The 15928-nt window shown below is 38.7% G+C and overlaps 1 pseudogene; it reads left to right on the top strand.

Moving 5' to 3' along the window:
- Positions 1–292: 292 nt before the first annotated feature.
- On the top strand, positions 293–13230 carry LOC124864174 (annotated as a pseudogene).
- Positions 13231–15928: the final 2698 nt, after the last annotated feature.

Below are 15928 nucleotides of genomic sequence, written 5' to 3'. Positions count from 1 at the left end.
CATCTGTCACCAGTGAGAACAGATTGTCCTATGAACAGTTTTCTCCTAAACGTCTTCAGAAAGACCAGGCCACAAACCTTAATAGTAGGTGATGGAGCTGTGAATGAGATTAAACATTTTTGCAGCAAGAAAAATATCAAAGTACTTAGTTTTGTCAAAAGCAAAAACAAAATATTAATGAACATGGAAGACCATCCAACGGTGAAAAACCTCATTGTTCACACAGGAACACTTGATGTTATGAAGCAAAAATCTGAAATTTCGAAAGAGGATTTTATTCAGTTACTGAACAAAATCCACTAATTCCTGCAAAAACTGCGGGTGAGAACAAATTGTTGGAGCCTTGTTTTGTTTTATGTATGTTCAATGGCCTCCATATACTTACATCATCTGTATTCATTTATTTGTTGCAGAGAGAGTATAAAGAAAGCCATAGAGATCTCCTACAAAACCTGGAAAAAACAAGAGGACAATTTTCGACATTTTAGGTAAAAGCCTATTTTGTTGAATTTTTTGGTTGGTTTTAGGTATTTCCTTTGCCTTGATTCAATGTCCAGTCTTATGTAGATGAATCTGAGAGCCGAGTCTGCAACCTTTTAACTTTTCCACACTTCATTAAAGTTTTTTCACATTACAATCACAAACTTCACTGTGATTCAAATGCATCTAATGTTAAAGACCAATGCAAAGGAGCTGCCTAATTGTGATGTTGCTGAGAAAGGATACATACTCTATTTAAAAAAAATATTTGCAAGCAAAAGGTAAATAAAAAGCGCTGCTTGCGTTTTAAGTTTAGCTCCAGTTAATCTGAAACCCTTAAATAATATCCAGTGGAACAAAATCCCTTCATGAGTCACGTAATTAGTAATATTGAATACAGCTGTGTGGTTTTACAGTACCGCTCAAAAGTTTGGGATCACCTTGAAATGTCCTTATTTTTCATTAAAAAGCACTGAACTTTCTTCAATTAAAATAACACTGAATTATTTTGAAATACAGTCTAGAGAGGTAAATGTCCAATATAGCAGGATCTTTGCTGTAATGTTTACATAGGTGTACAGAGGCCCTTTTTCAGCAACAATCACTTCTGTGTTCCAGTGGCAGATTCTGTTAGCCAATCCAAGTATATAATGTAAAAGGCAAATTGATCATTTAAAAAGCTGAAAACTCTTCTACTGATTATAGAAGCCAAAAAATTGGTCTTCATTTGACTAGTTGAGTATCTGGAGCATCAACATTTGTGCATTTGACGATAGTCTTAAAATGTCCAAAAAACAGGAACTTTCAACTGAAACTGATCAGTCATATTTTGTTTTGAGGAACTGAGGAAACGTTGTCAAAAAACTGAAGACCTCACACAACGGTATGTGCTACTCGCTTCAAAGAAAAGCGCAAACTGGCTCTAACCCAAATAGGACAAGAAGTGTTAGTGCACAACTGAGCCAGTGAGTAAGCACATCAGGGACTCTATTTTGAGAAACAGATGCCTCACAGGTCCTCTATTGGTAGCCTAATAAAATTTTATGCAAACAACACTAGTCAACTGTAAACAGGCGACTTTAGTGGTGCTGGTATACTTGGTGTGGTAGCAACGAAAAAGCCATATCTGAGACTAGCCAACAGAATGAAAAGGTTAGGATGGGCAAAAGAACACAAAGACTGGACAGAGGTGGATTGAAAAAGGGTGTTATGGACAGATAATTCTAAGTCTGAGGTGTTTGGATCACAAAGAAGAACATGGTAGGTGATGGAGCTGTGAATGAGATTAAACATTTTTGCAGCGAGAAAAACATCAAAGTACTTAGTTTTGTCAAAAGCAAAAACAAAATATTAATGAACATGGAAGACCATCCAACGGTGAAAAACCTCATTGTTCACACAGGAACACTTGATGTTATGAAGCAAAAATCTGAAATTTCGAAAGAGGATTTTATTCAGTTACTGAACAAAATCCACTAATTCCTGCAAAAACTGCGGGTGAGAACAAATTGTTGGAGCCTTGTTTTGTTTTATGTATGTTCAATGGCCTCCATATACTTACATCATCTGTATTCATTTATTTGTTGCAGAGAGAGTATAAAGAAAGCCATAGAGATCTCCTACAAAACCTGGAAAAAACAAGAGGACAATTTTCGACATTTTAGGTAAAAGCCTATTTTGTTGAATTTTTTGGTTGGTTTTAGGTATTTCCTTTGCCTTGATTCAATGTCCAGTCTTATGTAGATGAATCTGAGAGCCGAGTCTGCAACCTTTTAACTTTTCCACACTTCATTAAAGTTTTTTCACATTACAATCACAAACTTCACTGTGATTCAAATGCATCTAATGTTAAAGACCAATGCAAAGGAGCTGCCTAATTGTGATGTTGCTGAGAAAGGATACATACTCTATTTAAAAAAAATATTTGCAAGCAAAAGGTAAATAAAAAGCGCTGCTTGCGTTTTAAGTTTAGCTCCAGTTAATCTGAAACCCTTAAATAATATCCAGTGGAACAAAATCCCTTCATGAGTCACGTAATTAGTAATATTGAATACAGCTGTGTGGTTTTACAGTACCGCTCAAAAGTTTGGGATCACCTTGAAATGTCCTTATTTTTCATTAAAAGCACTGAACTTTCTTCAATTAAAATAACACTGAATTATTTTGAAATACAGTCTAGAGAGGTAAATGTCCAATATAGCAGGATCTTTGCTGTAATGTTTACATAGGTGTACAGAGGCCCTTTTTCAGCAACAATCACTTCTGTGTTCCAGTGGCAGATTCTGTTAGCCAATCCAAGTATATAATGTAAAAGGCAAATTGATCATTTAAAAAGCTGAAAACTCTTCTACTGATTATAGAAGCCAAAAAATTGGTCTTCATTTGACTAGTTGAGTATCTGGAGCATCAACATTTGTGCATTTGACGATAGTCTTAAAATGTCCAAAAAACAGGAACTTTCAACTGAAACTGATCAGTCATATTTTGTTTTGAGGAACTGAGGAAACGTTGTCAAAAAACTGAAGACCTCACACAACGGTATGTGCTACTCGCTTCAAAGAAAAGCGCAAACTGGCTCTAACCCAAATAGGACAAGAAGTGTTAGTGCACAACTGAGCCAGTGAGTAAGCACATCAGGGACTCTATTTTGAGAAACAGATGCCTCACAGGTCCTCTATTGGTAGCCTAATAAAATTTTATGCAAACAACACTAGTCAACTGTAAACAGGCGACTTTAGTGGTGCTGGTATACTTGGTGTGGTAGCAACGAAAAAGCCATATCTGAGACTAGCCAACAGAATGAAAAGGTTAGGATGGGCAAAAGAACACAAAGACTGGACAGAGGTGGATTGAAAAAGGGTGTTATGGACAGATAATTCTAAGTCTGAGGTGTTTGGATCACAAAGAAGAACATGGTAGGTGATGGAGCTGTGAATGAGATTAAACATTTTTGCAGCAAGAAAAATATCAAAGTACTTAGTTTTGTCAAAAGCAAAAACAAAATATTAATGAACATGGAAGACCATCCAACGGTGAAAAACCTCATTGTTCACACAGGAACACTTGATGTTATGAAGCAAAAATCTGAAATTTCGAAAGAGGATTTTATTCAGTTACTGAACAAAATCCAAGGTCTCAAAATCCAGGTGTTGTTCAGTGGACCTCTATTGACAGTTTGGGGTGGAGATGAGAGATTCATGATGATCAACGAATGGCTTAAGAAAACACGTTCTAAAAAATCTTATTTCTGGAAGACAATGCCAAGCAACTTTCTACAAGTTACAACAGTGTGGCTTCACATTAAAAGAGTGCGGGTATTAGACTGGCCTGCCTGCAGTCCAGACCTGTTTCCTATTGAAAATGTGTGGCGCATAATCAGGCGCTAAATACGACCACTGCTGACCATACAGAACATAAGCACACCTTTCAAAACATTTTGGAAGTTGTGCCTCTGGTTACATTTAAACCGGTCCACCATCTCAGAGAAGTGCATTGGTCTGGCACTAATTTATTGTTTCTGGATCTGGACCACTTGCCTTAATTATAGACACCATGACATCTGCTCTCAGCCAGAAAATCCTGAAGGAGAATATCTGGCCATCTGTTTGTGACAATAAGCTCAAGCTTGGGTTATGCAAGAAGGAAATGGTCCAAAGAAAATGAAGGCAATGCATTTACCTAGTTAAAGTCTGGACTTAAATCCCATTGAGATGCTGTAACATGACCTCAAACCTGCCAAAACTGTTGACAATACTGTTTATTTACGCAGAAAAGAAGATATCCATATGTTCTTTTGTTTGCTTTTTCATTGCAAACAGATTTATGCATCCACTGTTTGAATGCAACATCCATTTCCACAGTGTCAAAATGAGGTGAGATCTTTCCATGTAATCCATGCAGCACTCATTAACTGCTCACAGTTAAATGAATGGAAATTCTCATCTTTTGGTGTAATCCATGCAATAATTATTATTATATTATTATAGCATGCATACCAAAAGCTGGACAGAGAGACTACCACATCCCGGCTGTATGGGCTGCCTGGAAGACAAAGTCGAACTCAAGGTAAAGGCAACAGTCGGGGAATGGGCCAACATCTTAATGATGCCATCCTACCACACCCTAGCAACTTCTCAACCCCTGACCAGCTAATTCAGGACCGCTTATGTAGGTGTTGTGCATGATGTGATGTTAAGAAGACTAAAGAAAGCGGGATGCAAGTATGCACAAGAGAAGGTTGATGAGCTGTCAGCTGAGGAAGAAGAGGAAGAACCTTCACAGCCGCCAGCACTGCATTCCACAAGCAAGCCCATAGGAAAAATGCATCCAGTCCAGAAACCGATGTTTTCCGTGAGTACAAAAAGATCAAGACCTTAGTTACAGAGAAAAGACCAGAAGAAAGAAATTAAGATTACATCAAAGATGTGTGGCCGATGATTACCAATGCTACTGAAAGTGATGAGGCCAAAATATTATGGTTGAGCCATGTAACAGCACATCCCTCAGTCAAACAAGGAACAGCTCAGAGACATTATAAGAGGTTGGTGCTGGAAGACATGGATGATGAAGACTCCCAGATCAGAAGAGCAAGACTTCATATGGATGGAGGTCAGCGCCATGCACCGGTGTGGCATGTGGTTAAGCAAACAATCTCACCGGCTAGATATGTGAAGGCCCTCTGAGAAGTAACCAAAGTGAGAGAGGAGAGATCGCTTTTGCCAAAATGCCAACGCAGGGTACGACAGTTCCACAGATGGACCAAGCAGTGATATCTTATGACTTGGAGCAGCAGTTTTATGAAGAAAGAAGAAAAAAAGAGACAGGATAAGGAGCCATATCTATTTTATCTTACACGATGATGATTAAGGAGCCATATCTATTTTATCTGCACGGTTTGTAGCACTGTTGCCCCACAGAAAGAAGGTCCTGGGTTCAGCGTGGAGTTTGCATGTTCTCACCATGCATGCATGGATTCTCTCTCATGCATACTCTGGCTTCCTGCTTAAGTCCAAAAACATGACTGTTAGGTTAACTGGTCTCTCTGAATCGCCCTTAGGTATGAATGGTTGTGTACAAGGTTGTTTGTCCTGTGTGTCTCTGTGTTGCCCTGTAATGGACTAGGGACATGTCCAGGGTGTAAATAACCTCTCGCCCGTAGACCACTGGAGATAGGCACCAGCTCCCTGCGAACCTGTATAGAAGAACTGGCGATGGACTGGCGATCTGTCCAGGGTGTACCCTGCCTCTCGCCCATAGACTGCTGGAGATAGGCACCAGCTCCCCTGCGACCCACTATGGAATAAGCGGTAGAAAATGACTGACTGACTGACTGAAAATGCAAAATGTACATGTTACAGTTATACACTTGCTGAATTGTTTTCACCTTTTTCTATTAGCTACTTGGGCATATGTGAGGCATTTGGCAAAAATCAATAAACATGGTTGTAACAGCACAGCCAGAGAAATGCCATTGCTTGGATGTAGGAGTTCACAATAGAAGTTATGTGGTACTTCCAATGGGCATTAAGTTAAAGCTATTTAAAAGACTGGGCTGCACGGTTTGTAGCACTGTTGCCCCACAGAAAGAAGGTCCTGGGTTCAGCGTGGAGTTTGCATGTTCTCACCATGCATGCATGGATTCTCTCTCATGCATACTCTGGCTTCCTGCTTAAGTCCAAAAACATGACTGTTAGGTTAACTGGTCTCTCTGAATTGCCCTTAGGTATGAATGGTTGTGTACAAGGTTGTTTGTCCTGTGTGTCTCTGTGTTGCCCTGTAATGGACTAGGGACATGTCCAGGGTGTAAATAACCTCTCGCCTGTAGACCACTGGAGATAGGCACCAGCTCCCTGCGAACCTGTATAGAAGAAACGGGTACAAAAAATAGATGGACAGATAAAAGACAGCTACAGAGACGCTTTCAGGTAACATGTTTTATTACATTGCAATGGAAAGGTGATTCTGCAAACTACTGCCTTTGAAGGGCTGAATACAAATGTACACCACACGTTTCAGAATTTAATCGTGAAAGAATTAAAAACCTTCAAAGAATCCCACTTAAATACTTTGAGGTTTGGGGGTTTCAGCTTGACAAAATGAATATTTAATTTGAACATTTGTGCAAAGCTCTCTATCAACAGTTATTCTCATGTTCTTTCCCTGTTTCTTTTCTCTTTGCAGACTGGTGAGGATGATTTTTAACAAAAACTGTTTCTTTAGAAATGCACTTCCCAATGATTTTAAAACTCTCTTTTATGAGTGGTGATGGACAGGGAGTGGTTTATGTGCAGTTTAAGAAGGTGAGGTTAAGGGAATGGTGCCAGGGGAGACTGACAAACTCAACCATCATTGTGGGCTTGATAAGTAAACCTTGTAGTATACTCAGTAGAAGTCTTAAAAGCACAGAATGCTTTACTTTGAAAACCTTTGCATGAACTACATCTCTTGAATTTTTCCAGGCCTTAATAATCTGCTAGTTTCTTCATACTGTCTAAACATCTGTGACCCCTTTTAACTGCCCGTGTGACAAGGTGGCCCCATTTGCACAATGAACACAAATGAAGTCTCAAGCAGCTGATGAAAACAAAAAAACACAAAATATATTTTTGTTTTAATAAATATTTTATCTGGAGAGATTGCTGCTTATCGCAGCTGAAGAACGCATCATTCATTGATGTTAAAAACTGCATCAAGTCCTTGACAAGAGAAAAACTGTGGACTAATTCAGTGCTGGGAACTCAGGTCGTTTTTATCATTTTCTGCCATTGATAAAAAAAGAAACAAGCTTGAGGCCTTGTCTTCCTTCTGCATTGTGATAGACATTGAAACCAGTGGCTTTATGCAGCATTCACACATGTAAATGTAAATGCAAATCACATGCAACAACCAAACGACAGAAAATGTCCGGACAAACTCTTCCAAGAAAGAAGTAGCAAAGAAGTCTGGATCTGGAGAACTACCTGGAATGACAGAAAGAGGCAACATACTAGCAGAAGTATTTGAATATGTGTTCATACAAGGAGCAAACATCCCATGGGGAAGGGTGGATAACACTCTGAAAATTACAGCAGGCGTGGCAGGAGGCAGAGGGCGAGTAATGCTTGTGAAACAGTCAGAGAAGGAGGCAGATCATGAAGGGGGTGATGGGTGAGAAGAGCCAAAGGAGAAGCATGATGGGGCAGTTTTTCTCTTTCATGATCACTCTCCTCTTTCTGGGGAGCCTGCTGACCTCTCTTATGTTGTACATGCTGGACAAGAAGTAAGTTGGCTTTATTTGCTGTGAACATTGCTGCAGTTTGTCAAAAGTGGTAGAAGGTGCTTAAAAAAGAACCTATGACAAATAAATTTTTTAACTTTGTCTGCATCCATTTTTACTGATAAAGTTTTTCTTTCTGTGACCTAAAATAGATCGTAAGATATGTCTTACTTAAGAAACAGTTTATATTGAGTCTTGAGAAAAATACTTTGTGTTAAGTTTGTACTTTTTTATTTTTCCACCTTCAATTAATCAATCTTTATTAATTAAGCAACCTTTATACAGCCAAGTGTATCACAAAGTGCTTTACAGGGGTTAACACGGCAAATATAAACACAACCCAACCAACAGCGGCACGTCAAGCTAAGTAATCAATCACACAAAAACAATAATAACAATAATACAGATACTTTTGTTGGTATCTCATCAGATATATGAAGTTTCGCAGACACCTGCCCAAAATGAAAATTGTGCCTCGGTCCACTAATTCCTGCAAAAACTGCGGGTGAGAACAAATTGTTGGAGCCTTGTTTCGTTTTATGTATGTTCAATGGCCTCCATATACTTACATCATCTGTATTCTCCTACAAAACCTGGAAAAAACAAGAGGACAATTTTCGACATTTTAGGTAAAAGCCTATTTTGTTGAATTTTTTGGTTGGTTTTAGGTATTTCCTTTGCCTTGATTAAATTTCCAGTCTTATGTAGACAAATCTGAGAGCCGAGTCTGCAACCTTTTAACTTTTCCACACTTCATTAAAGTTTTTTCACATTACAATCACAAACTTCACTGTGATTCAAATGAATCTAATGTTAAAGACCAATGCAAAGGAGCTGCCTAATTGTGATGTTGCTAAGAAAGGATACATACTCTATTTAAAAAAAATATTTGCAAGCAAAAGGTAAATAAAAAGCGCTGCTTGCGTTTTAAGTTTAGCTCCAGTTAATCTGAAACCCTTAAATAATATCCAGTGGAACAAAATCCCTTCATGAGTCACGTAATTAGTAATATTGAATACAGCTGTGTGGTTTTACAGTACCGCTCAAAAGTTTGGGATCACCTTGAAATGTCCTTATTTTTCATTAAAAAGCACTGAACTTTCTTCAATTAAAATAACACTGAATTATTTTGAAATACAGTCTAGAGAGGTAAATGTCCAATATAGCAGGATCTTTGCTGTAATGTTTACATAGGTGTACAGAGGCCCTTTTTCAGCAACAATCACTTCTGTGTTCCAGTGGCAGATTCTGTTAGCCAATCCAAGTATAAAATGTAAAAGGCAAAATGATCATTTAAAAAGCTGAAAACTGTTCTACTGATTATAGAAGCCAAAAAATTGGTCTTCATTTGGCTAGTTGAGTGTCTGGAGCATCAACATTTGTGCATTTGACGATAGTCTTAAAATGTCCAAAAAACAGGAACTTTCAACTGAAACTGATCAGTCATATTTTGTTTTGAGGAACTGAGAAAAGTTGTCAAAAAACTGAAGACCTCACACAACGGTATGTGCTACTCGCTTCAAAGAAAAGCGCAAACTGGCTCTAACCCAAATAGGACAAGAAGTGTTAGGCCCCGGTGCACAACTGAGCCAGTGAGTAAGCACATCAGGGACTCTATTTTGAGAAACAGATGCCTCACAGGTCCTCTATTGGCAGCCTAATAAAATTTTATGCAAACAACACTAGTCAACTGTAAACAGGCGACTTTAGGGTGCTGGTATACTTGGTGTGGTAGCAACGAAAAAGCCATATCTGAGACTAGCCAACAGAATGAAAAGGTTAGGATGGGCAAAAGAACACAAAGACTGGACAGAGGTGGATTGAAAAAGGGTGTTATGGACAGATAATTCTAAGTCTGAGGTGTTTGGATCACAAAGAAGAACATTTGTGAGACGCAGAAAAAATGGGAAGATACTGGAGGAGTACTTGACACTGCTGGATGAAGTTGGAGATTTGTACAGGAGAAAGGGAATATTGAATAGGAAAGACCATCACTCCATTTTACAGCGCCATGCCATATCCTGTGGACAGCGCTTTACTGGAGCCAATTTTGGTCCACAAGACAATAACCCAAAGCATAGTTCTAAACTATCTGAGCTGTTTTGGGACCAGCTTGGCCGTATGGTGCGTAATAAGTGCCCATCAAGCCAATCCAACTTGTGGGAGGTGCTTCAGGAAGCATGGAGTGAAATTTCCTCCGGTTACCTTAACAAACTAACAGCTACAATGCCAAAGGTCTGCAAAGCTTTAATTGCTGCAAATGGAAGATTCTTCAATGAAAACAAAATTTGAAGGACAAAATTATTTCAAGTGCAAAAGTTTGTTTCTGACCTAAAGAATGGCGTGAATATGTTTTCTATTCATTTGCAACTTATTTGATTAATAAAATGTGACTTTTCTTGGAAAAATTTGACATTTTTGGGTGACCCCAAACATTTGAGTGGTAGTGTATATCAGTAAAAAAGTGCATATTTCTGGTGATTTCCATTTGCCAGGGAGCCGTCTGACCCAAGACGTTCTATATTGACCAGGCACTAATTTTATCTGCTTTAATAACCAAATTCACTCTACTTTAAGAAATAGTTATGTGATTATGATAGATAATATCTACTAACAGGAGTTCACTTAGTTATTTTCGATTGATTTGAAGTCCTAACCTGTAATCTAATTTGTAAACTGAATTATATTTCAAATGTAAGCTTTTCAGTAAAAATAGACTGATATGGAATGGTTTAAGTGCATAACAGATTTCTTCCTAAAAAAAAAACCCAAGACTGCTTCAATTATTCCTTTCAACGAAATGCAAAAATTCAATAAGGACATCGATCTTTTACCTTTTCTCTGTCCAAAGCAAATTTCTCCCAAAAGAGACAAATAACAATACTTTAACTTTGCTGGTCGATGGAGGAGTACGGTCCATCACTGAGCTCATTAATGGCAGATTTATTTACTTTATAACAGATCATTATATGTTTGTCTAATTTTACAATGCCTGATCTTTCAGTGAAACATCTTTGCTAACTGAAATTGAGTGTCAACAAAGTACTTGCGGTTCCCCAGGTTTCAGCTCAGCAGCCGATGCCACGGCTTTGATAAGGCCATCATTACCCAAACAAACACTCCACTGGGATTGAAGCTTGTTTATGATGGTGAAAAGAAGAGGACCCTCCAAGTGAAGCCAGAAATCTTCAACACCTTCCCAAAAGTAAGTTTTTCTGTTTTTTAAATGTTGTTAAAATAAAAACTACATATATGTTGATGAAAGCCTTGTCTAGATTTTTTAAAACCATTATCAGTCTGTATTTCCAGCGATAGGTGGTTTGAGGTACACCCTGGGCAGCACAGAGGCACACATGCATTTGCACCCTCACACCTCAAAGATACCAGTTAATCTAACATCTATTTCTTTGTACTGTGAGGAGAAGCTGAAGTTCCAAGAGAAATCACACATATGCAAAGACAAAAATAGGCAAACCCCATACAAAATGGTCCTAGTTGGTATTCAGATCATAGGTCCACTTACTATGAGGACACAGTGCTATTAACTACCACATAAAATCAACCTCAGACACTCCCATAGATCTTTTAATAAAGAACACTATAGGAAACTCGGACATAGATTTCAATTTCATCAGTTCAACCCTATAGAAAATAGAAAAAAATATGAAAACTTGCCTTAAATATTAACAATTAAAGGTAATCTGTATATACAGTTGATACCCTTTTTTCCTCACTGTTAGACACAAAAGGAGTCTAAGCTGTTTCTCTTTTTAGTGTACTTAAGATTTCCAAAATAATTTATATTTGCTACATGCTAGTATTACAAGAGTAAGAGATTTTTCGGGGGTGATTCTTTAATTAATTCCTTCAAAGTCAGAGATTTACATACATACATAAAATTACTATGTCTTTAAAGAATTTGAGAAAGCCAAGCTCATGATGCCGTTGTTAAGTCAGCTTCCGATAAAATTAATTCGCAACATTTGAGTTAAACGCAGGCCCACCTTTGAATGTATTTTAATGTATTTAACTCCTCAAACACACTGCTCTCTTCTGTGACGTCATGGAAAGATCTACATAAATGAGGCAAAATATTCAAATGAGATTTATGAACATACACAAGTCTGGTTCATCCTTGGGTACAATTTCCAGATGCCTGAACATGCCAAAGGTTCAAGTTTTCAGACAATTACAAGCAAGCCTAAACAGTATCTAAATGTTCAGCCATCATATTGTTTGTGAAAGGAACGTGTTCAGGGTCTGAGGGATAAATGTGTTTTGGTGCGAAATGTGTGCATCCAGCCCAGAGGAAATGTAAAAGACCCTGTCCAGATGGACAATGACCCTAATGATACAGCCACATCTGTAACACACTGACCCAAGGACAACAGAGACAATGTTTTGAATTGGTCCCATGGAAAAGGTTTTGCCAGTGCTGAAAATCTGTGTGCAAGCAATGGATCTATGAAACTACAACTATGCACAAGAAAGCATCAAAGAAGCACAGAGCCCAGTCAAAACCAAACTTAAAGTCCAGAAGTCAATAACAAAAACAAATCTGAAAATGGAAAAGATGAACAAATATATCAGACCACTCACAAAGCAAGAAAGTAGCCAAAAACTGGCAAATAATGATTAATTCTTTGAACTTTGATTCCAGGGGGATCCTTTCTCAAATAAAGCAAGGTCCACTTGTGCTGTTGTTGGAAACGGTGGAATCCTGACAAACAGCAAATGTGGAAAAATGATTGATTCAGCTGAGTTTGTCATCAAGTGAGAAAGCTGTCCAGTGAAGATAAGACTTAGCTATAAAAACTCCATCTAACAGCATCTGTGTTTATTTTGCATCTAAGGTGCAACCTACCTCCTGTTTCAAACGGATATGAGAAACATGTGGGTAGCAAGACGAACCTTGTGACTGTAAACCCGAAGATCCTCTTAGATAAGTAAGTAAGTAAAATAATCTAAGAGGTTATTTGTACCCTAAAAGTTATATATAGCCAAGTCTCTTCATGTGTGCTTTATATTCATAAGTATGGGTCTCTAATGGAACGTCGGCGTCCATTAATGGAGAAGCTATGTAGCTACGGTGACTCTACGCTGCTTCTTCCCGCCTTCTCCTATGGTGTGAACACCCTTGTGTCTCTGCGGGCTTTCTACACCGTTGAGGACTTTCAAAGCCCTATTCGGCCTGTCTTCCTCAACCCACAGTACCTTGAAAGTCTGGCCCTCTTCTGGGACTCTCAGGGCATGAAGGCAGTACGTCTCAGCACTGGCATTATGATGACAAGTCTGGCACTGGAACTTTGTAACAATGTGCCTCTGTATGGATTCTGGCCCTTCAGTGTTCACCCACACAGCTTCCAAGACCTGACCAACCATTATTATGATGATAAACCAGCTAAAAAGGATGTCCATGCCATGCCAACTGAGTTCAGCGCACCCAAGGTGTGCTACAGCTACACTTGGGGGACTGTGAACCAGATTATTATTAGTCACAAAAAATGATCAAGCTGGCAAGGAACCTAATCTTCTTTTAAATAAAACTTCTTTGTGATGGGGTAGACCCACTCTAAACATGTGCTTTTTGCAATGTGCTTGCAATTACCTTACCATGACACAGTTTAGTCTCTTTAGGATGGGAAACCCGTGGTTTATTGTTATATTGTTAGGCTTTATTACAGTGACGAAAAGAAATCCACCAGTGTGATACATTTCCCACGTAAATTCATGCCTTAAGTAGTTGTAGGTTACACAAAGAATGCTATCATAATATTTTTGTACATTCCAAACCCTTGTGAGAGCCATTATCCACAAATGGAGAAAACCGAGGTAGATCTTAGCAGCTGGTCAACCAAAATTACTCCAAGAGTGCATCAACGACCCATCGAAGAGGTCATAACAGAACCCAGAACAGGTTAAACTAAATCTCACCTTGTCCATATTTTACCATTGGTTTAACGGGTCTCTAACAGATCCTGAACCTGAATCCTTTTTTTTTTACTTACCACATGTTAATACAAGTATAAATGCCACAATTACTATGTCTTGTCATAACCAGTTAGATTATAAACCAGAGTGTGAAGCAAACTTAGTTTGGAGACAGACATACACCTATAGTGGTGCTGAGGGTTTAAGTGGATTTTTTTCTATAAGAAAAACATATTTTTTGTTGATTTTACTAATTACTCCACTAGCTGTAATATTTCAAATAGTTTACTGGTATTTATTTTCCTTTTTCCAATGGTAATGAGCTCAAACGTTACATTTGTATTTTAAGTGTTTGTTGTGGTGGAATAAATCAAACCTCTTTGGGAGAAAATAAAGCAAACATAGATATTTAAAACAATTTTTTGTGTCTATTGTCACTAGAGAGGGAAGAAACCTTGCATGTATCTACCAAAGTCAAGAAGGTTTGACAGAGTGAAGGCTCCGCTAAAGGAGGGAGGTTCAGTTTTGTGCTTATCTTGATAATAAAGAGCCTTAAAAATACTTTTTACTGGAACTTTATAAACAATTTTTACAAGCTACAGATCACTATTATCTCAGAATTTCAGGGCAACATTCAAAGGCTTTATTTTTTGACAAAAGATGCAACAAGCTGTAAAAAGGCATTTTTTTCTTCTTACCCCAATACCAGTAGGTGGTGCTGTCTACTGATCAAAGAGGTGGTCTGAAATAAAGAGCACGAAAGAGACCTAACAACAAAGGCTGAAACTAAATCTAAAAATTGTTCAACTAAGTATTAGTTGAAGGGTATGCACGATTAAGCAAGCAACATGTTGCATTTTCATTTATTTTTTATATTTTTCCCCCATAACAGATTTGTATTTCACTTGAATTGTACAGGATATATATGACAGTTAAGGTGGAAAAAGTTTTGAAATGATTGATTATGCTTTCAATTCTTTTAGTTTAAAAAACCTGGAATTTTAACAGAGGTGTGTACTTTTTGTTTTAGCCACCATGACATGTACAGGTCCTTCTCAAAAAATTAGCATATTGTGATAAAGTTCATTATTTTCCATAATGTAATGATGAAAATTTTACATTCATATATTTTAGATTCATTGCACACTAACTGAAATATTTCAGGTCTTTTATTGTCTTAATACGGATGATTTTGGCATACAGCTCATGAAAACCCAAAATTCCTATCTCACAAAATTAGCATATCATTAAAAGGGTCTCTAAATGAGCTATGAACCTCATCATCTGAATCAACGAGTTAACTCTAAACACCTGCAAAAGATTCCTGAGGCCTTCAAAACTCCCAGCCTGGTTCATCACTCAAAACCCCAATCATGGGTAAGACTGCCGACCTGACTGCTGTCCAGAAGGCCACTATTGACACCCTCAAGCAAGAGGGTAAGACACAGAAAGAAATTTCTGAACAAATAGGCTGTTCCCAGAGTGCTGTATCAAGGCACCTCAGTGGGAAGTCTGTGGGAAGGAAAAAGTGTGGCAGAAAACGCTGCACAACGAGAAGAGGTGACCGGACCCTGAGGAAGATTGTGGAGAAGGGCCGATTCCAGACCTTGGGGGACTTGCGGAAGCAGTGGACTGAGTCTGGAGTAGAAACATCCAGAGCCACCGTGCACAGGCGTGTGCAGGAAATGGGCTACAGGTGCCGCATTCCCCAGACCTGGGCTACAGAGAAGCAGCACTGGACTGTTGCTCAGTGGTCCAAAGTACTTTTTTCGGATGAAAGCAAATTCTGCATGTCATTCGGAAATCAAGGTGCCAGAGTCTGGAGGAAGACTGGGGAGAAGGAAATGCCAAAATGCCAGAAGTCCAGTGTCAAGTACCCACAGTCAGTGATGGTCTGGGGTGCCGTGTCAGCTGCTGGTGTTGGTCCACTGTGTTTTATCAAGGGCAGGGTCAATGCAGCTAGCTATCAGGAGATTTTGGAGCACTTCATGCTTCCATCTGCTGAAAAGCTTTATGGAGATGAAGATTTCATTTTTCAGCACGACCTGGCACCTGCTCACAGTGCTAAAACCACTGGTAAATGGTTTACTGACCATGGTATCACTGTGCTCAATTGGCCTGCCAACTCTCCTGACCTGAACCCCATAGAGAATCTGTGGGATATTGTGAAGAGAACGTTGAGAGACTCAAGACCCAACACTCTGGATGAGCTAAAGGCCGCTATCAAAGCATCCTGGGCCTCCATAAGACCTCAGCAGTGCC

Source organism: Girardinichthys multiradiatus, chromosome Y, assembly GCF_021462225.1.
Source record: "Girardinichthys multiradiatus isolate DD_20200921_A chromosome Y, DD_fGirMul_XY1, whole genome shotgun sequence".
Classification (NCBI taxonomy): domain Eukaryota; kingdom Metazoa; phylum Chordata; class Actinopteri; order Cyprinodontiformes; family Goodeidae; genus Girardinichthys; species Girardinichthys multiradiatus.
This window is presented reverse-complemented; position numbering and strand designations above follow the sequence as displayed.